At 44.8% G+C, this 21,636-nt stretch overlaps 3 non-coding genes and 2 pseudogenes across 3 annotated transcripts; all 5 read left to right on the top strand.

Moving 5' to 3' along the window:
• The first annotated feature begins 6,353 nt into the window (after window positions 1-6,353).
• On the top strand, window positions 6,354-6,527 carry LOC143727410 (U2 spliceosomal RNA; annotated as a pseudogene).
• Window positions 6,528-6,961: 434 nt separating this feature from the next.
• Window positions 6,962-7,125, top strand: LOC143726530 (U1 spliceosomal RNA). The gene has a single exon (XR_013198770.1). It is a non-coding gene; the product is annotated as a U1 spliceosomal RNA (small nuclear RNA).
• Window positions 7,126-13,771: 6,646 nt separating this feature from the next.
• On the top strand, window positions 13,772-13,957 carry LOC143727443 (U2 spliceosomal RNA). Its single transcript, XR_013199493.1, has one exon. It is a non-coding gene; the product is annotated as a U2 spliceosomal RNA (small nuclear RNA).
• A 435-nt stretch (window positions 13,958-14,392) lies between these two features.
• On the top strand, window positions 14,393-14,556 carry LOC143726858 (U1 spliceosomal RNA). The gene has a single exon (XR_013199084.1). It is a non-coding gene; the product is annotated as a U1 spliceosomal RNA (small nuclear RNA).
• A 6,625-nt stretch (window positions 14,557-21,181) lies between these two features.
• On the top strand, window positions 21,182-21,355 carry LOC143727408 (U2 spliceosomal RNA; annotated as a pseudogene).
• Window positions 21,356-21,636: the final 281 nt, after the last annotated feature.

Raw genomic sequence — 21,636 nt, 5'->3', positions numbered from 1 at the left:
TTGTGTCTTCCATTCTAGCACAGTTAGCTGAGCCATTGAAGCATCCATCATGGTTTTTTCTTAGGTTGTTTTTTTCCTATCAGGCGAGGCATGTAATGAGGTGGTCCAACGATGGTCCAAGAGCAGAGGTGCAGCCTTGGCACTACAAGCATGCCGCTAGGTGGATGAGTAAATATCCTGAGAGTAAGGAGGTGGAAGTTTGTTTGGAGCAGAGGAAGTTGTATGGGATGGTAAGAGAAAGGGTGTCCAGTGTAGTTCAGGTTGGGGTTCCGCAGTTGGTGTGGACGAATATTCAGCCAAAAAACCTTGAGAATAGTTTAAAAGATCTTAATTGGTTATGTTTTTTGAGGCGTCTACCAGTGAAAGAGATTATGTACAGGCATGGGTTAGCTAAGGATGGAAGTTGTCCTAGAGAGGGGTGTTCTGGAGAAGAGACTATCAGGCACGCATTTTGGGAGTGTGCCTTTGCTCAGAGAGTGTGGACAAAGGGAGAGAGGTTATTAAGAATGATTTCAGGTAGCTTTAAGGTTTCTAGTGAGAATATAATGGAGGGCATTAGGTGCAAGAGGGGTGAAGGGAAAGATATCTTTTTGCTTTGGTTAATAATGAGTTTGATAAAGAAAGGACTGTGGGAAGAAAGGAAATGTATAAGTAGGAGGAAGGGGAAAAATTCGGCAGAGGGAGTAATACAGGGTGTGGAGGCTGAATTAAGGGGAAGGATTAGGTGGGATTGTCAAAGGTGGGGCAAACATGCTGCTAGAGAAAGGTGGAAAAATTTGTTTGAATTGTAATGTGATGGATATATGTAGAATGTATGAGAAATAATATAATAAAAAAAAAAATAAAAATAAAAAATCGATCGCTTCTCTGCCTTTTGGCTAAGATCAAGTGTCTGGTCCTAAGGTAGAGACAGCGATCGCCTCTTGTTGGACTTGGTCTCGTGTGTTGCTTGTCACACGGGACACACACCCTTCAGGAGGTACATTGACAAGCGGCTTTTAATTGACGACTCGTTCTACGAGGAATCTTCTGGTTTTAAGGTAAGCAGGTTTTAATTTATTTATTGTATATTTATTGTTGGGTTTTAGCCGCAGCAGGCTAGTGGTGCCTCCAACATGTCGGCTGCTCGTGCCGGCATGAGGAGGCACCACAGCGTGCGTTTTAAATTTAAACCAAAAGAGGATGGCACTCTCCAGGTCATGTCCAGGCTGGACTTTTCTAGGAAGTGCATCCAACAGTTACTCGGTTTTAAGGTTGTGGACATAAACTGCCTGTTGACTCTGCCCCTGAATCATGGCTTTGATGTAAGTTTTGCTTCTGCTTCCTTGCTAAGTACTTTTTGGACTCGATTTGAAATGTGTAAAGCCAATTTCTCCATGTTCACTGTGGAAAAACTGACTGATAATTCACTGAAAGTTGTGATTGTCAGGATGTTTAATGAAACAGTTAGTGGAGAAGATATTTCTGTATGGTTGGCAAGATATTGCTCTATTCGTGGACAACCAGTCAAGGTTTTAGATGAAGACGGTATCTGGAGCTGTGCGTGGAGAGTGCCCATTAAACAATGGGCAGATCCCAACAGCTACCATGGCCTGAGTCAAATACCTTCTATGATTGTGTTGGGAGAGAATAGAGGCTACATCCATTACCAAGGGATGCCCAAGCTATGCCGCAAGTGTGGCAAACTTGGACATCTCGCCGAGGCATGCCAAGAAGTAGTGTGTAGGAAGTGCAGAGAAATTTGGCACATTTTTGAAGAGTGCCAAAATGGCAGAAAGTGCAACCTCTGTGGAGAATCATCCCATCTCTACAGAGACTGCCCTAAAAGTTTTGCCAACAAGTTAAAAAGCAACAAAATGGCCGCCCCACCCAAAGAACAAACAATTGAGGAGGCGGGCCCCGAGGTTTTGGCGGGAAATTCAAACCCCCAGCCAGCCTCAGGGATGGACAGGAAGGAGGAAGTGGGGCGGCCACAGGGGCGGAGTCAATTCTGGCAGTTGGTGAGGGGGAGGAAGCCAATCCTCAAAATGAAATTGAAAAAGAAGACAGTATGGAGGATGAAGAGGAGGAAATGGCTTCCTCCCTAGTAACCGTGTCTGAGGTTAGTGTGTCCACGAGTGGGAGTGAAACAGATGTTTCGCTCCCCAATGCTCAAGTGCAGAAAAGAACTGCGAGATCTCCTCTGGTTCAAACAGAGGAGAAAAAGCTGCGGGTAGCGCATCGGCTAGATAGTTCCCCCATGGAAGATCTAGACCGTATGTGGCCCGCAGAATCTCCTAATGAAGTCTCTTTTCTGCATTTCAAGCTAAGAACATCATCGCCAAAGGATTCGCAAGAGGCCTTCTCTGCGAGCCCTGAGGCGTCAAGCACTTGCCCCCCTGATCCCAGCTCATCTGGGGAAAAGGGAAGGCAAGTGCAACAAGAAATAACATGATTTTAATTATATCTCTGTAGTCCCTTAGTTGCTTTTAAATGTCACACACCCTTTTAACCATACTGCTCATGGCTCTCACTATCTCCACAATCAATGTGAGAAGTGTGAAGAGCAATATACGAGCACAGAGTGTGTTATCCTTTTTAAAATCTTTTAAGTCAGATGTGTTTTTATTGCAAGAATGTGGTCTGCCTTTTTTAACAAATTACAGGAAGTGGGAGGAGATTTGGACCCCAGGACTTTCCATCTGGAGTGGGTCCAATTTTAACAAAAATGACGGTGTTGCTATTTTAATTAAAAATCCCCATGTTTTGGTGAAGGGCAGCACTGTGGTGAGGGATGGGCGGGCAATTTTAGCTAATCTGACTTTTTTAGGTAAGGATTTTAACATTTTAAATGTGTATGGTTTTACAGGCAAAAAAAACAGGTATGAGCTTTTAGAAGACCTGCAGCCCCACATGCTCGGGAGGGCTCCCCTAGTGGTAGCAGGGGATTTTAATTGTGTTTTATCAAGACAGGATAGAAAGAGGGTAGGAGAGGATTTTAAGGTCGACAAGACATCGGTTTTATTACAAAATATAGTCAAAGATTTTAAGTTAGTTGACTGCTTTAAAACAATGCATCAAAGAGAGGAGGGCTTCACCTGGTTCAGTGGTGATGGCGCCAGAGCCTCTCGAATTGACTATGTTTTTACAAGGGACTGCCCGCCGACCGATGCTACATTGAGCCCCCTCTTCTTTTCTGATCACATGATGCTCTCCTGCACCCTTTCACTACCCACGGGTGTGACCGTAGGGGGAGGGCTGTGGAAGCTGAACTGTTCCCTATTGGAGGACGAGGAAGTGGTTAGTGAGTATAGGGAGCAGTTCAGCCAATGGCAGACCCTCCAAGACTTTTTCGACTCACGTGCACAGTGGTGGGAGATGGTGAAACAAAGGACAGGACGGTTTTTTAAACAAATTGGAAAAGAAAAAAAGAATAAAGAAAAAAGACGCATGATGGGGCTGCAAAAAAGACTGCAGAGATATTTTAACCTTTTAAACAGTGGATTGGATTTTACAGAAGAAATTAAAGAAGTAAAGAAAGAAATGTCAGATTTGTCCGAAACAAAGACTAAAGGTGTCATTTTAAGATGTAAGGAGAGAGAAATAGAAGAAGGGGAAAAGTGTACTAGATATTTTTTTAAAAAGACAATAACACGGGGAGGGTCAATTAATACTTTAAAAACTTTTACAGGTGGGGAGGTAAATACAACAGATCTGATTTTAGGGGAAATTGAAAGTTTTTACAATAATTTATACAGCACTAAAGAGGTACACAATGGCATCTTAGAGGAAGTTTTAGGGTTTTTAGACAAAAAGGTAAAGAGTCCAGATGTGCTTTTATCCCAAGATTTTACTCTTTTAGAAATGCACAAAGCGCTAAAAGGTTTTAAAAAGGGGAAGTCCCCAGGCTTGGATGGACTCCCCTTTGAGTTTTATCTGACTTTCTGGGACATTTTAGCACACGACTTATTGACAGTTTTTAAAGAACTTGAGACTCTTGACAGACTTCCAGACAGCTTTAGAGTAGGGATAGTTACATTACTATACAAAAAAGGGGACAAGACTGACCTGAGAAACTGGCGACCAATCACTCTTTTAAATTATGATTGTAAACTTTTTAGTAAGATTTTAGCTACACGTATGTCGACTGTTTTAGAGGACGTAATCCACCTGGATCAAGCATGCGCTGTGCCCGGCAGGAAGATCACGGACAGCCTGGTACTGATCAGAGACGCCATCTGTTTTGCGAGAGACAGAAACATTCGGCTAGTAGTCCTAAATTTAGATTTCGAAAAAGCCTTTGATCGCGTCTCGCACCAGTACCTGTTCCAGGTACTGGAAAAAATGGGTTTTCCTGGGAGGTTTATAGCCTGGGTGGGACTGCTGTACAACGAGCTGTCTAGCAGAATTTTGGTTAACGGGCATTTATCCAAAGCTGTAAATCTCTACAGCGGCGTCCGTCAGGGGTGTCCTTTATCTCCCCTTCTGTATGTGGCTTGTATTGAGCCACTGGCACAAATCTTGAGAAGGGATAAATGGATTAAAGGACTAGACATCCCAGGGACTGGTGGACTGACGGCGACCTGTGTTTTATATATGGATGACGTGACCCTTTTAGCGACTGACCTTTTATCAGTACGAAGAGCAATGGACTTGACTGACTGGTACGGTCGGGCCTCGGGCGCCAAGCTCAATAGGAGTAAGTCCGAGGCCCAGCTCTTCGGGCCGTGGGGGAACGTAGACACAGCTGGATTAGATTTGGATTTTAAAGACAATGATTTGAAAATTTTAGGTGTAAAATTTGACAGAGAGGGTGGAGGACAAGGAAACTGGACTGACATGTTAGGGAAAGTCAGGCAAAGACTGGGCTTTTGGGGACTGAGACAATTGACGTTTGAAGGCAAGATTTTAATTTTTAAAGCAGTGATTTTACCACTAATTTTACTTGTCTGTTCTGTTTTTAGTCCCCCAAGACGATTCCTGGCCAACCTGGAGAGGGCGGTATTTTATTTCCTGTGGGGGTCCAAGTGGGAACGACTAAAGAGGGAGGTCGTCAAAAAGAAAAAAGAAAATGGAGGGAAAGGCCTCCCAGACCCCCACCTGTTTTTAGGCAGCCGCTTTGCCGCCCTCCACATCCAGTACGCACTGACCCCATCCAGAGAACACAAGACAGCAGCCATGACCCGATTCTGGATGGGGTCATACCTAAGAACTTTGAAAATTTTACCCATTGATCTTAAAAGTCCAGTGTCTTTTAATTTGTCAAAAGAGCATAGTTTTATTAAGAAATTTTTAAAGAAATACCTTTTAGAGACAAATGATGCCACTGTTTTAACTAATCACAAATCTCTTATCTCTCTTGTGCAGGATCGAGAATCGGTGAGCCCGGTTCCAGGCCTCACACTAGGTGAGGCCAAAGATGTTTGGAGGAACACAGCCCACCCAGCTCTCCAGAACAGGCTTAAAGACTTGTCGTGGATGGTGGCCCATGAGATCCTCCCGGTCAGGGCGGTTATGCACTCCAGAGGCATGGCCAAAAACTCCACCTGCCCACGGTCCGGATGTGGTTCCCCGGAGACCGTTCGACATCTGCTCTGGGAGTGCGGTGCTGCGCGGGACCTGTGGGCCAAGACCGGCCCCCTGTTTTTCCCGTGCCTGCCAGCGGGTGGGGCCCAGGTGGACTACAAGCTCGCCATCCTGGGGGTGGGTCAGGGCTTGAAGCTGACACAACCAAAATTTTCCTCGCTCTGGCTCACCCTAAACGTGATCAAGGATTCCATCTGGCTCACCAGAAATCTGCTGGTGGGGAAACGCGTGACGGTCCCCCTCCACGCGTGCGAGCAGAAAATAAGATCAACGCTGCAGGGTGGGCTTCACGTCGTTATTCGGATGGGGGGGCCGGGGTCACACGTAGAAGGTCCCGGCCGCCACCGACCCTGGCCGCCCGTAGATGCACCCTCACCACACCGGCTACGGGAACAGCGGGCCAGCGGGCCGGAGGAGAGGGGATCTCCGCTGGGCACCAGAAGCGGGGAGTCTGGGGCCTGTTCTGGAGACCTGGAGTGAATGGACAATCTTGATAGGGACTCACCCTCGATCCTGTACAAGAGATGTTTTATTTGGCATGTTTTATTGTTCTATTGTTTTTATGTTTTATTCCTATTTATTTTAATCCATTTACGTTTCCTTTAAAACAACACAAATATTAACATACATGGACTTTTACACAACACACAATCAATAATTGATTTTTAACTATAAATTGTGTCCTTTTATTTGTTTGTTTAGTTGTTTTAAGATGTGTAAATAAATACTTGATTTAAAAAAAAAAAAAAAATGTAAATGGAAAACATGGAATGAAAACTTGTGACAATAAAACTTTTTCGAAAAAAAAATCTGTTCTTATCAGTTTAATATCTGATACGTGCCCTACCCGGGCACCATATATTAAATTGATTTTTGGAACTGGGAGATGGAACAGGGGCTTGCTCCGTCCACTCCACGCATCGACCCGGTATTGTAGTACTTCTGGGAACGGTGCACCCCCAAAAACTGTGTTCAATGAAAGAGATGTTTTAGTCTTGTGTGGCAGCAGGTGTTAATGGAAGTAACGTATATTGCTGTGTATGGGTGCTTTAAAGGTGTTGTAGGTGATCATATGCTATACAGGTAATGGTGGTGTGAGAGGGAAAAAAAAACAACAACTCTGTTCTTATCTCGTTTAACATCTGATTCGTCCACTATCCGGTGACCGCGTATGAAATTGATTTTTGGCTCATGGATCCGGAGCATGAAAACAACATCATCCACAACAACAACAGCAAAAGAGCCCGACTCTGCAGGTTTTTGATGTCTCTCTCTTATCTCTTGGAGTTTTTACGAATGAGCTGATGAGTTGAATCAGGTGTGTGTTTGATTGTCCGACCGTTGGTGAGGATTGCGGAGAGGGACACGGTGCCTCTGACGGGAGGCCTGGGAATTCATACTTACCTGGCAGGGGAGACACCATGATCAGGAAGGTGGTTCACCCAGGGTGAGGCTCGGCCATTGCACTCCGGTTGTGCTGACCCCTGCGAATTCCCCAAATGTGGGAATCTCGACTGCATAATTTATGGTAGTGGGGGACTGCGTTCGCGCTCTCCCCTGGACACACTGGTTAAAAGAGCAGATTGTTCGAGTTCCTCTTCTTCTGGTAGTTAACGACCTAGGAAGTCCAGAGAATTGAACTGCAGTGGTTGATCGAGAGATGTAAAACTCTCAACCTAGGACCAGTCTGCAAAAGTAGGGCTGTTTTTTAGTATTTTTTTTCATCATTCTTCAAATAATCTCCATTATTCAACCAGCGCTTTGATTGGCAGCAGTGGTCCTAGAAGCAAAGTTGTTCCGAATGAGGAGTTCTATCATGTGGTATGAATACCTTGTGCATGTGTGAAAAATCACCTGACATACAGTCGCCTATGGCCGTATTCATGTTGTTGTTTTTACTGTTTACAGCGCCACCAGGTGGCCAGTCGCCACATCCCTTTTCACCTGAGCACAGGCTGAGCCCGTGCACAGGTGTACCGACTTGGGTGTAATTGTCTCATTCCGTTGGAGAGTTATGGCCATTTAAGTAAAGCCCGCCTCGCCCACTCCCAACGTTTTGGCGTCCCGTCGCCAACGTGAATCGAAATTCCGACTTTTTTCCCCATCGCTGTCGGCAATCAGACTCCAGGGAATCTTTCTGCACCGGTTTGGGTCAGATCGGGCGAAAGACCTAGGACTAGTGTGCAAAAGTAGCTTTTTCACAAAATCCCAAATACCCGAAAATATCGCCAGCGCAACCATCGAATCCGAGGCCTGCGTCTTGTTCGGCCCGAGCCAAGGATTCCGGTGATGTAAGACACTTGGGTCTGCGACGGACGCTTCAGGAGTTACGAGGCATTTCGTACTTCTGATCGCTGCAGCGCCACCTTGGGGCCGATTGGGCCGAGCCTTGGTGATGTTGTAGACCGGGCGGGTACTACCATCCCTCAAGAGTTTCAAGTCTCTACGACGTACGCTTTGGTCTGCCCGCTCACTTTTAGGGCAGAATGTTTGTTGGTCCAAAATCCCAGGTTGCACTCCAAAGTGTCGTGTTGTGCGCTCTGCTGTGATCCATTTTCGGTGTCAACAGTCAAGCTGAGCTTGTATTGCTGTGAGCTGAGCTTGTTTGTTGGCGACCTTTAGACCCTCTCGCCACGGCCCAGGTGGGCGTGGCCTTTGACGGCTCCCCCCGCCTCTGCGTCATTGTGTCATCGCTTCTCGGCCTTTTGGCTAAGATCAAGTGTCTGGTCACTGGTTGAGACAGCGATCGCCTCTTGGAGGTTTCTTGGCTCAAGATCACCCTGTATCCTGAGCCATACAACTTTTAGGAGGTACATTGATCCAGTTGCTTTTACTTCTGTACTGTATTAAGGTAAGATTTTTTATCTATTTATTTATTTATTGTTAATTGAATTATTATTTATTTGTATTTTATTTTATTGTTTATTTTTAGGCTGTTGGTGCCTCCAACATGTCGGCTGCCCGTGCCGGCGTGCGGAGGCACCACAGCGTGCGTTTTAGTTTTTTAGAAAAAGATGGAAAGAAGTTGGAAATGTCCAGACTAGATTTTTCTAGGAAACTGATGCAGAAATGTTTAGGGTTTACCCCCGTGGATTTGAATTGCATTCTGACCCTGCCTTTTAACAAAGGCTTTGATGTGAGTTTTAAGAATGCAGCACTGTTAAATGACTTCTGGCAACTCTTTGACACACATAAGACCCAGTTCTCCATGTTTAAAGTGGAGAAACTAACTGATAACACACAAAAAGTGGTTATTGTTAGGATGTTCAATGAGACTGTAAATGGAGAAGATGTTTGTACATGGTTGGGAAGATTTTGCACTGTGAGGGGCCAGGCTATGAAGGTTTATGATGAAGGCGGTATTTGGAATTGTGCCTGGAGGGTCCCCATTAAGCAATGGGAAGACCCCCAGGGCTTCCAAGGTCTGAGGCATTTGCCACAAATGATAGTTCTGGGAGAAAACAGGGGCTACATCCACTATCAGGGGATGCCCAAACTCTGCAGGCGATGTGGGGAGTTGGGGCACCTTGTTGAAGCATGCCAGAAAGTCTTTTGTAACAAGTGTAGAGAAATTGGACACTCTTTTGACGAATGTCCCAATGGCAGAAGGTGTAATCTTTGTGGAGACTTTTCCCATCTCTAAAGAGATTCCCCCAAATCGTTTGCCAACAAAGTTAAAGCACACAAAATGGCGGTTGAGGAGAGAGTGCAACAGGATAACGTGGAGGCGGAGCCAGATTCAAATCTCCCGCCAAACCCTGTGATTGGTGGAGAGAAAGCAGATGACAGAGGTAACGAAGGGGTGGAGCAAAGGAGTGAAGTAAAACAAGGTGAGGAAAATCAAATGGAAGGGACAGATGAAGACAACACAGAGGTAAGTGAAAATGCAGGGGAGGATACAGACGAGTTACAAACAAAAAGTCAATTAAGTGAGCAACTCCCCTGTGCTCAATCGATAAATAAAAAGAGAGCGGCACATTCCCCTCTCTTGAAAGAAACCGATAAAGATAAAATAGGAAGATTCTCTGACTCCTCCTCGTCAGACGACCTGAATAGATTATTCCCAAGTCATACAGCAAATGAGATTTCTTTCTTATCGATTGAGCTGAAATCATCCACACCCAGGAGCTCACCCTGTGATTCAGAAGGGAAAGAAACTCATTCCCCTGCCTCCCCTTTGGTGGGAACGCAGGAAGAGTTTGTTTTACAAGGAAATCTGTTTTTTAATGGATAGTTGTTTTTAAATTTTTTAAAATGTTGTATCTGTCTTCTTTTATACTCATTTTAATGCTCACGACCATCACTATCTCCACTTTAAACGTGAGAAGTGTGATGTCACAAATGAGAGCACAAACAGTTTTAAATTTTTTAAGTACACAACCCTCTGATGTCTTTTTACTACAGGAATGTGCCTTACCCTTTTTAAAAGACTACAAGAAGTGGGAAGACCAATGGCAGCAAGGACCCTCCTTATGGAGTGGTTCAAATCAAAATAAAGCAGACGGAGTAGCCATCCTGATAAAAAACACACAAATATTGGTGAAAGGGAGCACAATATTAAGAGACGGACGGGCCCTTTTAGCCAATTTGACTTTTTTAGGGAGGGATTTTAATGTTTTAAACTTTTACGGGAACACAGAAAAAAATGACAGATACAGCCTTTTAATAGATATGCAGTTCCACTTACTAGGAAAGACTCCTTTAATTTTCGCAGGAGATTTTAATTGTGTTTTACAGAGGAAAGATAGGAAAGGGGCAGGGGAGGATTTTAAAAAGGACAAGACTACAGTTTTACTGCAAAATATAATAAAAGATTTTAGACTGACTGACGTTTTCAAATCCATGCATCCCAACAATGTGGGCCACACCTGGTTCAGTGGTGATGGCACCAGAGCTTCCCGCATTGATTATATTTTTACCAGAGACTGGTCTTTATTGGATGCCAGATTAACCCCACTTTTCTTTTCTGATCACACTATGCTATCTTGCACCCTATCACTTCCTCCCGGTTTGACAACAGGTAGAGGTCTGTGGAAGCTAAACTGCTCCCTGTTGGAAGACCTGGAGATAGTAAAAGAATACAGGGAGCAGTACAGCAATTGGCAGACCCTACAAGACTTCTATGATTCAAGAGCACAGTGGTGGGAGGTGGTGAAGGGAAAGACCAAGACTTTTTTTAGATGGGCAGGGAAAAAGAAAAAAGGAAAAGAATATAGACAAATGGTGGGACTGCAAAAGAGGCTACAACGCTACTTTCATCTTTTTAATCAGGGGTTCGACTTTAAGGATGAAATAAAAGACGTCAAAAAGGAAATGTCTGAATTGGCAGAAGTTAAAAGTAGAGGAATTATTCTGAGAAGTAAAGAAAAGGAAATAGAGCAGGGAGAGAAATGTACACGATACTTTTTTAAGAAAATACTTAATAGAGGTGGAGCAATGGTGAAATTGAGAAACAAAGAAAGAGAAATGATGACAGACACAAATGGTATTTTAACAGTAGTAGAAAGTTTTTATGAGGAACTCTATGGAAAAAAGGTAATTGATGATGGTATTTTAAATGAAACACTAACCTTTATAGAGAAAACTGTAAAAGATAGTGCAGGTCTGACAAATGATTTTAACCTCCTTGAGATGGACAAAAGCTTAAAAAATTTTAAAAAGGGGAAATCCCCTGGAGATGACGGACTCCCTCTAGAATTTTATCTGACCTTTTGGGACATTTTAAGACAAGACTTACTGGCTGTTTTTAATGACTTTGATAACCTCGACCGACTTCCAGACAGTTTTAGAATGGGTATAATGACACTTTTACACAAAAAAGACGACAAGACAGATTTAAAAAACTGGCGTCCTATAACCCTTTTAAACTTTGACTGTAAACTTTTTAGTAAACTTTTATCAACACGAATGTCAAGAGTTTTAGCAGAATTGATCAACCCGGATCAAGCCTGCGCCGTCCCTGGGAGAAAGATCACGGACAGCCTCGTACTGATAAGAGATGCCATCTGTTATGCGAGAGACAGAAATATTCGGCTGATAGTTTTAAACCTAGATTTTGAAAAAGCATTTGACAGAGTCTCGCACCATTACTTGTTTCAATTATTGGGGAAAATGGGCTTTCCTGGGAGATTCTTAGCTTGGGTGGGATTGCTGTACAGGGACATAACCAGCAGAATCCTAGTTAATGGGAACCTTTCAAAAGCGATAGATATACGCAGCGGTGTCCGTCAGGGCTGTCCGTTATCTCCTCTCCTGTATGTGGCTTGCATCGAACCCCTAGCGCAGGTCTTGAGAACGGACAAGTGGATAACGGGACTGACCATACCCGGGACCGGAGGACTGACTGCAAAGACTGTTTTATATATGGATGATGTTAACCTTTTATGCACTGACGTTTTATCAATACAGAGGACCATGGACTTGACAGACTGGTTTGGGAAAGCGTCTGGAGCTAGACTGAACAGAGAAAAGACCCAGGCACAGTTCTATGGCCCATGGGAACCTAGCAAGACTGTTGGACTGGACATCACTATTAAAAAGACAGACTTAAAAATACTGGGCATAAAATTTGACAGAGACGGGGGAGGGAGTGGAAATTGGCATGATGTGATGGGAAAAGTGAGGAAAAAATTGGGGTTCTGGGGACTGAGACAGCTGACAGTTGAAGGGAAGGTTTTAATTCTAAAAGCGGTGATTTTACCACTGTTCTTATTGTTATGTTCTGTTTTTTTCCCCCCTAGATTCTTTCTTGTATCTCTGGACCGGTCCATGTTTTATTTCCTGTGGGGGTCCAAGTGGGAGAGGCTAAAAAGAGGAATTATGAAGAAAGCACCAAAAAATGGAGGAAAAGGCGTACCGGACCCTCACTTGTTTTTAGGAGCCAAATACACTGCACTACACCTAAAGTATGCCCTGACCCCATCCAGACAAGACAAAACAGCAGCCATGGCCCGGTTCTGGGTGGGGTCTTTTTTAAGATCCATCAATATTTTACCAACAGACTTGACAACACCACTTGCATTTGACCAACCCCCTGCATACACTCATATAAAAAAGTTTTTAAAGAATTTTAATTTGGAAAAAGAAAGAGTGACTGTTTTAACCAACCACCGCTCTATCCTCTCCCTTGTGCAGGAACGGGAACAAGTGTGTCCAGTGCGCGGGCTCACTCTAGGTGAAGCCCAAAAGGTTTGGCGAAATGTATCCCACTCAGCTCTTCATAACCGACACCGAGACCTGGCTTGGATGGCTGCCCATGAGATCCTCCCGGTCAGGGCCGTGATGCACTCCCGAGGCATGTCAGAGAATCCCATCTGCCCGCGGCCCGGGTGTGGCGCGCCCGAGACCGTGAGGCACGCCCTCTGGGAGTGCAGTTCTGTGAGGGACCTGTGGGCAACAGCTGGCCCCCAGCAATTCCCGTACCTGCCAGTAGGGGGGGTCCCAGACTACCCTATGGGGAGAGGAGGGGTGAGCCAAGATGAAACACCAGCTAAAACACCATCAAAGCTATGGCTCAACATCCTCTGTATCAAAGACGCCATTTGGACCTCCAGAAACCTACTGGTAGGGAAGCGCATGCAGGTGTCCCTCCACGCCACCATCCAGTTGGCTAAGTCAAGGCTGCAGGATTACACCGCATGTCGCCATTCGGATGTGGGGGTCAGAGCTTCACAGGAAAAGGTCCCCATAGCCACGAGCCCTGACTGCCCGTAGATGCCCCCCAACATCTTAGGTGGAGCAGCGGCGCCTCGGTTCAAGAGGATCTCCTCCGGGCCCAGAAGGGTTGGGTCCTTGGGACTGGTTCTGAAGAGCTGAGTGGAGGTTTAAAATGGTTATAAGGACATACCCACTCCTGTAAAATGGAAGAGAGAGCTTTTAAACTCTGTTTTTTTTTTTTTTTGTTTTTTTTTTATTGTTTTATCTGTATATTTATTCTATTTATTACCTTTTTTATTCATACCTTACTTAATTTTTTATTTTTAACAGAATGCTTTTCTTTTACTTAAAAAAAGTATATGTACTGTATATGTATATATGTATACGTGTATGTATTTATATATATATGTGTGTGTATGTGTATGTATATATATATATATATATGTACATGGGCAAATGGAACTGTTTTATCGCTTCAAAAACAAAAGAACAAAGAACAAAAAAGCATGTGAACATTCTGTAAAAATGATATGATGTATAAATGAATGAAATGGCACAATAAAAATATGTCAAAAGAAAAAAATCTGTTCTTATCAGTTTAATATCTGATACGTGCCCTACCCGGGCACCATATATTAAATTGATTTTTGGAACTGGGAGATGGAACAGGGGCTTGCTCCGTCCACTCCACGCATCGACCCGGTATTGTAGTACTTCTGGGAACGGTGCACCCCCAAAAACTGTGTTCAATGAAAGAGATGTTTTAGTCTTGTGTGGCAGCAGGTGTTAATGGAAGTAACGTATATTGCTGTGTATGGGTGCTTTAAAGGTGTTGTAGGTGATCATATGCTATACAGGTAATGGTGGTGTGAGAGGGAAAAAAAAAAAAAAAACTCTGTTCTTATCTCGTTTAACATCTGATTCGTCCACTATCCGGTGACCGCGTATGAAATTGATTTTTGGCTCATGGATCCGGAGCATGAAAACAACATCATCCACAACAACAACAGCAAAAGAGCCCGACTCTGCAGGTTTTTGATGTCTCTCTCTTATCTCTTGGAGTTTTTACGAATGAGCTGATGAGTTGAATCAGGTGTGTGTTTGATTGTCCGACCGTTGGTGAGGATTGCGGAGAGGGACACGGTGCCTCTGACGGGAGGCCTGGGAATTCATACTTACCTGGCAGGGGAGACACCATGATCAGGAAGGTGGTTCACCCAGGGCGAGGCTCGGCCATTGCACTCCGGTTGTGCTGACCCCTGCGAATTCCCCAAATGTGGGAATCTCGACTGCATAATTTATGGTAGTGGGGGACTGCGTTCGCGCTCTCCCCTGGACACACTGGTTAAAAGAGCAGATTGTTCGAGTTCCTCTTCTTCTGGTAGTTAACGACCTAGGAAGTCCAGAGAATTGAACTGCAGTGGTTGATCGAGAGATGTAAAACTCTCAACCTAGGACCAGTCTGCAAAAGTAGGGCTGTTTTTTTAGTTTTTTTTTTCATCATTCTTCAAATAATCTCCATTATTCAACCAGCGCTTTGATTGGCAGCAGTGGTCCTAGAAGCAAAGTTGTTCCGAATGAGGAGTTCTATCATGTGGTATGAATACCTTGTGCATGTGTGAAAAATCACCTGACATACAGTCGCCTATGGCCGTATTCATGTTGTTGTTTTTACTGTTTACAGCGCCACCAAGTGGCCAGTCGCCACATCCCTTTTCACCTGAGCACAGGCTGAGCCCGTGCACAGGTGTACCGACTTGGGTGTAATTGTCTCATTCCGTTGGAGAGTTATGGCCATTTAAGTAAAGCCCGCCTCGCCCACTCCCAACGTTTTGGCGTCCCGTCGCCAACGTGAATCGAAATTCCGACTTTTTTCCCCATCGCTGTCGGCAATCAGACTCCAGGGAATCTTTCTGCACCGGTTTGGGTCAGATCGGGCGAAAGACCTAGGACTAGTGTGCAAAAGTAGCTTTTTCACAAAATCCCAAATACCCGAAAATCTCGCCAGCGCAACCATTGAATCCGAGGCCTGCGTCTTGTTCGGCCCGAGCCAAGGATTCCAGTGATGTAAGACACTTGGGTCTGCGACGGACGGTTCAGGAGTTACGAGGCATTTCGTACTTCTGATCGCTGCAGCGCCACCTTGGGGCCGATTGGGCCGAGCCTTGGTGATGTTGTAGACCGGGCGGGTACTACCATCCCTCAAGAGTTTCAAGTCTCTACGACGTACGCTTTGGTCTGCCCGCTCACTTTTAGGGCAGAATGTTTGTTGGTCCAAAATCCCAGGTTGCACTCCAAAGTGTCGTGTTGTGCGCTCTGCTGTGATCCATTTTCGGTGTCAACAGTCAAGCTGAGCTTGTATTGCTGTGAGCTGAGCTTGTTTGTTGGCGACCTTTAGACCCTCTCGCCACGGCCCAGGTGGGCGTGGCCTTTGACCGCTCCCCCGCCTCTGCGTCATTGTGTCATCGCTTCTCGGCCTTTTGGCTAAGATCTAGTATCTGGTCCGAGGGTAGAGGCAGCGATCGCCTCTTGGAGGTTTTTCCGGCTTGGGTCGTTCAGTGGCTTGAGCCTCAAACTTCTGAGAGGTATATTGGCAGTGCCTTTTTTTTTTTTTATCCGGACGACTTGGTTTTCCAAGGAATCTTTTGTTCTTAAGGTAAGTTATTTATTTATTTATTTATTACGGTTTTAAGGTTGTGTTTTAAATAGCTGTTGGTGTCTCCACCATGTCGGCTGCTCGTGCCGGCATGCGGAGGCACCACAGCGTGCGTTTTTTATTTAAAGAGGTGGATGGTAAGCTCCTGGGGTTGTCACGTCTTGACTTCTCCAGGAAGCTGATCCAGAAAGCCCTAAATTTTAGACCCGAGGACTTGAACTGCCTAGTAACTCTCCCCCTGAACAAAGGTTTTGATTTAAGTTTCAAAAGTGCTTCCCTGTTAATTGAATTCTGGCAAAGGTTTGATGCATGCAAAGCCCAATTCGCTATGTTTACTGTGGAGAAACTTTCTGACAATTCATTAAAAACTGTGATTGTTAGGATGTTTAATGAAACAGTGAATGGGGAGGACATTTGTGTCTGGCTGGGCAGATTTTGCACTGTTCGGGGTCAACCAACCAAAGTGTTAGATGAAGATGGTATCTGGAATTGCTCCTGGCGAATTCCCATTAAACAATGGGAGGACGCCGGGGGCTACCAGGGCCTGAAGCATCTGCCTTCAATGATTGTGTTGGGAGAGAACAGGGGCTACATTCACTACCAAGGAATGCCCAAACTGTGCAGGAAGTGTGGGAGGATGGGGCATTTAGCTGATGCATGCAAGGAATTAACATGTGGGAAGTGTAGAGGAATTGGTCACATCTTTGAAGAATGTACCATTGGCAGAAGGTGTAATCTTTGTGGTGAAACTGACCATCTCTACAGAGATTGCCCTAAAAGTTTTGCCAACAAATTGAAAGGGAACAAAATGGCCGCCCCACATGTGGAACAAACAAAAGAACAAAGAGAGAAGGAGGTGGTCCCTGAGATTTTGGCGGGAATTTCAAATTCCCAGCCAGCCTCAGGGATTTGTCAGGAAAAAGGAAGTGGGGCGGCCACAGGGGCGGAGTCACAGCTTGAAACCGAACAGGGGGAGGAAACCACTCCCGGACAAGATAAAGGAAAGGAAACAGAAGACGGAGAGGATGAAACGGTTTCCTCCCTCAACACCGTCTCGGAGGTGAGTATGCCCTCCAGTGGGAGTGAAACTGACCTTTCACTCCCAAATGCTCAAGTGCAGAAGAGAACTGCGGGATCTCCGTTGTGTGTAGTAGTGGAGAAAAGAATGAGGGCTACACAAGGGCTGGATAGTTTCTCCCCGGAGGATCCAGACCGCATGTGGCCCTCAGAATCCCCTAATGAAGTTTCCTTTCTGCATTTTAAGCTAAGAACATCAACACCGAAAGAGTCGCAAGAGTTCAGCTCTGTGGCTTCGGAAGTGTCAACCTCTTGCCCTCCTGAACCCAGCCCCCATGGGAGAAGGGAGAGGCATGAGGAACAAGAAATAACATAATTTTAAAGATGCCTCTGTATGTCTTTTATTAGTCTTCTTTTAAAAGTTCATATCATTTTAACTATACTGCTCATGGCCCTCACAATCTCTACAATAAATGTGAGAAGTGTGAGAAGTGATATACGAGCACAGAGCGTTTTATCCTTTTTAAAATCCTGTAAGTCAGATGTGTTTTTATTGCAAGAATGTGCTTTGCCCTTTTTATCCAATTACAGAAAGTGGGAGGAGCTTTGGACCCCTGGACATTCTATCTGGAGTGGGTCCAATTTTAACAAAAATGACGGTGTTGCTATTTTAATCAACAATCCAAACATCTTGGTGAAGGGCAGCACGGTGGTAAGGGATGGGCGAGCAATTTTAGCAAACTTGACTTTTTTAGATAAGGATTTTAATGTTCTTAATGTGTATGGCTTTAATGATAAGAATGAAAGATATGAGCTTTTAGAAGACCTGCAGCCCCACATGTTAGGGAGGGCCCCTTTGGTGGTGGCAGGGGATTTTAACTGTGTCTTAACTCCGAAAGATAGGAAGAGGGTAGAAGGTTTTAAATTTGACAAAACATCGGTTTTATTGCAAAATTTAGTCAGAGATTTTAATTTAGTCGACTGCTTTAAAAAAATGCATCAGAGAGAGGAGGGCTTCACCTGGTTCAGTGGTGATGGCACCAGAGCCTCTCGCATTGACTACATTTTTACACGGGACTGCTTGCCAACCGATGCTACATTATCCCCCCTCTTTTTTTCTGATCACATGATGCTATCCTGCACCCTTTCACTGGCCTCTGGTGTGACAGTAGGAGGAGGGCTGTGGAAGTTGAACTGCTCCCTGTTGGAGGATGAGGAAGTATTTAGTGAGTACAGGGAGCAGTTCAGCCGATGGCAGACCCTCCAAGACTTTTATGATTCACGTGCACAGTGGTGGGAAATGGTAAAGGAACGGACGAGACAGTTTTTTAAGAAAATAGGAAAGGAGAAAAAGAAAAAAGAAAAGAGACGCATGATGGGGTTGCAAAAACGACTACAGAGGTATTTTAATCTTTTAAAAATTGGGTTTGATTTTAGTGAAGAAATAAAAGAAGTAAAACAAGAAATGTCAGTTTTAGCCCAAATTCAAAGTAAAGGTGTCATTTTAAGGAGTAGAGAACAAGATATTGAAGAAGGGGAAAAGTGTACAAGATATTTTTTTAAAAAAATTATAACACGGGGAGGGGCTTTGACAACTTTGAAATCGGATGGGAGGGTGGTAAATGAAACAGAAGAGATTTTAAGAGGGGTGGAAAACTTTTATAGTGATTTATATGGCCTAAAACAAGTACACGACGATACCTTAATGGAAGTTTTAAATTTTTTAGACAAAAAGCTCCAGAGTCAATGTGCACTTTTAAGACAGGATTTTACGATTTTAGAAATACAAAAAGCTCTGAAAGGTTTTAAGCGTGGGAAGTCCCCAGGACTAGACGGACTACCACTTGAATTTTACTTGACCTTTGGGGACATTTTAGCACATGACTTACTGACTGTTTTTAAAGAATTTGACAATGTGAACAGACTTCCAGACAGCTTCAGAATAGGGATAGTGACGCTATTACATAAGAAAGGCGACAAGACTGACTTAAAGAATTGGCGACCCATCACTCTTTTAAACGTTGACTGCAAACTTTTTAGCAAAATTTTAGCCACGCGTATGTCGACAGTTTTAGCAGACGTAATCCACTTGGATCAAGCATGCGCCGTGCCCGGAAGGAAGATCACGGACAGCCTGGTACTGATCAGAGACGCCATCTGTTTTGCGAGAGACAGAAACATTCAGCTAGTAGTCCTAAATTTAGACTTTGAAAAGGCATTCGACCGTATCTCGCACCAGTTCCTGTTTAAGGTACTGGAAAAAATGGGTTTTCCTGGGAGGTTTATAGCCTGGGTGGGACTGCTGTACAACGATCTGTCTAGCAGAATTTTGGTTAACGGGCATTTATCCAAAGCTGTAAAACTCTACAGCGGCGTCCGTCAGGGGTGTCCTTTATCTCCCCTTCTGTATGTGGCTTGTATTGAGCCACTGGCACAAATCTTGAGAAGGGATAAATGGATTAAAGGACTAGACATCCCAGGGACTGGTGGACTGACGGCGACCTGTGTTTTATATATGGATGACGTGACCCTTTTAGCGACTGACCTTTTATCAGTACGAAGAGCAATGGACTTGACTGACTGGTACGGTCGGGCCTCGGGCGCCAAGCTCAATAGGAGTAAGTCCGAGGCCCAGCTCTTCGGGCCGTGGGGGAACGTGGACACAGTTGGACTAGATTTGGATTTTAAAGACAATGATTTGAAAATTTTAGGTGTAAAATTTGACAGAGAGGGTGGAGGACAAGGAAACTGGACTGACATGTTAGGGAAAGTCAGGCAAAGACTGGGCTTTTGGGGACTGAGACAATTGACGTTTGAAGGCAAGATTTTAATTTTTAAAGCTGTGATTTTACCACTGATTTTACTTGTCTGTTCTGTTTTTAGTCCCCCAAGACGATTCCTGGCCAACCTGGAGAGGGCGGTATTTTATTTCCTGTGGGGGTCCAAGTGGGAACGACTAAAGAGGGAGGTCGTCAAAAAGAAAAAAGAGAATGGCGGGAAAGGCCTCCCAGACCCCCACCTGTTTTTAGGCAGCCGCTTTGCCGCCCTCCACATCCAGTACGCACTGACCCCATCCAGAGAACACAAGACAGCAGCCATGACCCGATTCTGGATGGGGTCATACCTAAGAACTTTGAAAATTTTACCCATTGATCTTAAAAGTCCAGTGTCTTTTAATTTGTCAAAAGAGCATAGTTTTATTAAGAAATTTTTAAAGAAATATCTTTTAGAGACAAATGATGCCACCATTTTAACTAACCATAAGTCTCTTATCTCTCTTGTGCAGGATCGAGAATCTGTGAGCCCGGTTCCAGGCCTCACACTAGGTGAGGCCAAAGATGTTTGGAGGAACGCAGCCCACCCAGCTCTCCAGAACAGGCTTAAAGACTTGTCGTGGATGGTGGCTCATGAGATCCTCCCGGTCAGGGCGGTTATGCACTCCAGAGGCATGGCCAAAAACTCCACCTGCCCACGGTCCGGATGTGGTTCCCCGGAGACCGTTCGACATCTGCTCTGGGAGTGCGGCGCTGCGCGGGACCTGTGGGCCAAGACCGGCCCCCTGTTTTTCCCGTGCCTGCCAGCGGGTGGGGCCCAGGTGGACTACAAGCTCGCCATCCTGGGGGTGGGTCAGGGCTTGAAGGAGCTGACACAACCAAAATTTTCCTCGCTCTGGCTCACCCTAAACGTGATCAAGGATGCCATCTGGGTCACCAGAAATCTGCTGGTGGGGAAACGCGTGACGGTCCCCCTCCACGCGTGCGAGCAGAAAATAAGATCAACGCTGCAGGGTGGGCCGCACGTCGTTATTCGGATGGGGGGGCCGGGGTCACACGTAGAAGGTCCCGGCCGCCACCGACCCTGGCCGCCCGTAGATGCACCCTCACCACACCGGCTACGGGAACAGCGGGCCAGCGGGCCGGAGGAGAGGGGATCTCCGCTGGGCACCAGAAGCGGGGAGTCTGGGGCCTGTTCTGGAGACCTGGAGTGAATGGACAATCTTGATAGGGACTCACCCTCGATCCTTTACAAGAGATGTTTTATTTGGCAAGTTTTATTGTTTTATTGTTTTTATGTTTTATTCCTATTTATTTTAATCCATTTACGTTTCCTTTAATACAACTCAAATATTAACATACATGGACTTTTACACAACACACAATCAATAATTGATTTTTAACTATAAAGTGTGTCTTTTTTATTTGTTTTTGTTGTTTTAAGATGTGTAAATAAATACTTGATTTATAAAAAAATGTAAATGGAAAACATGGAATGAAACCCTGTGACAATAAAACTTTTTCGAAAGAAAAATCTGTTCTTATCAGTTTAATATCTGATACGTGCCCTACCCGGGCACCATATATTAAATTGATTTTTGGAACTGGGAGATGGAACAGGGGCTTGCTCCGTCCACTCCACGCATCGACCCGGTATTGTAGTACTTCTGGGAACGGTGCACCCCCAAAAACTGTGTTCAATGAAAGAGATGTTTTAGTCTTGTGTGGCAGCAGGTGTTAATGGAAGTAACGTATATTGCTGTGTATGTGTGCTTTAAAGGTGTTGTAGGTGATCATATGCTATACAGGTAATGGTGGTGTGAGAGGGAAAAAAAAACAACAACTCTGTTCTTATCTCGTTTAACATCTGATTCGTCCACTATCCGGTGACCGCGTATGAAATTGATTTTTGGCTCATGGATCCGGAGCATGAAAACAACATCATCCACAACAACAACAGCAAAAGAG

The sequence above is a fragment of the Siphateles boraxobius genome, unplaced genomic scaffold (genome assembly GCF_051911475.1).
Source record: "Siphateles boraxobius isolate OS27281-9 unplaced genomic scaffold, OSU_SipBor_1 77, whole genome shotgun sequence".
Taxonomy (NCBI): Eukaryota; Metazoa; Chordata; class Actinopteri; order Cypriniformes; family Leuciscidae; genus Siphateles; species Siphateles boraxobius.
Note: the sequence above shows the minus strand (reverse complement) of the source record. Positions and strands in the feature narration are given on the sequence as shown.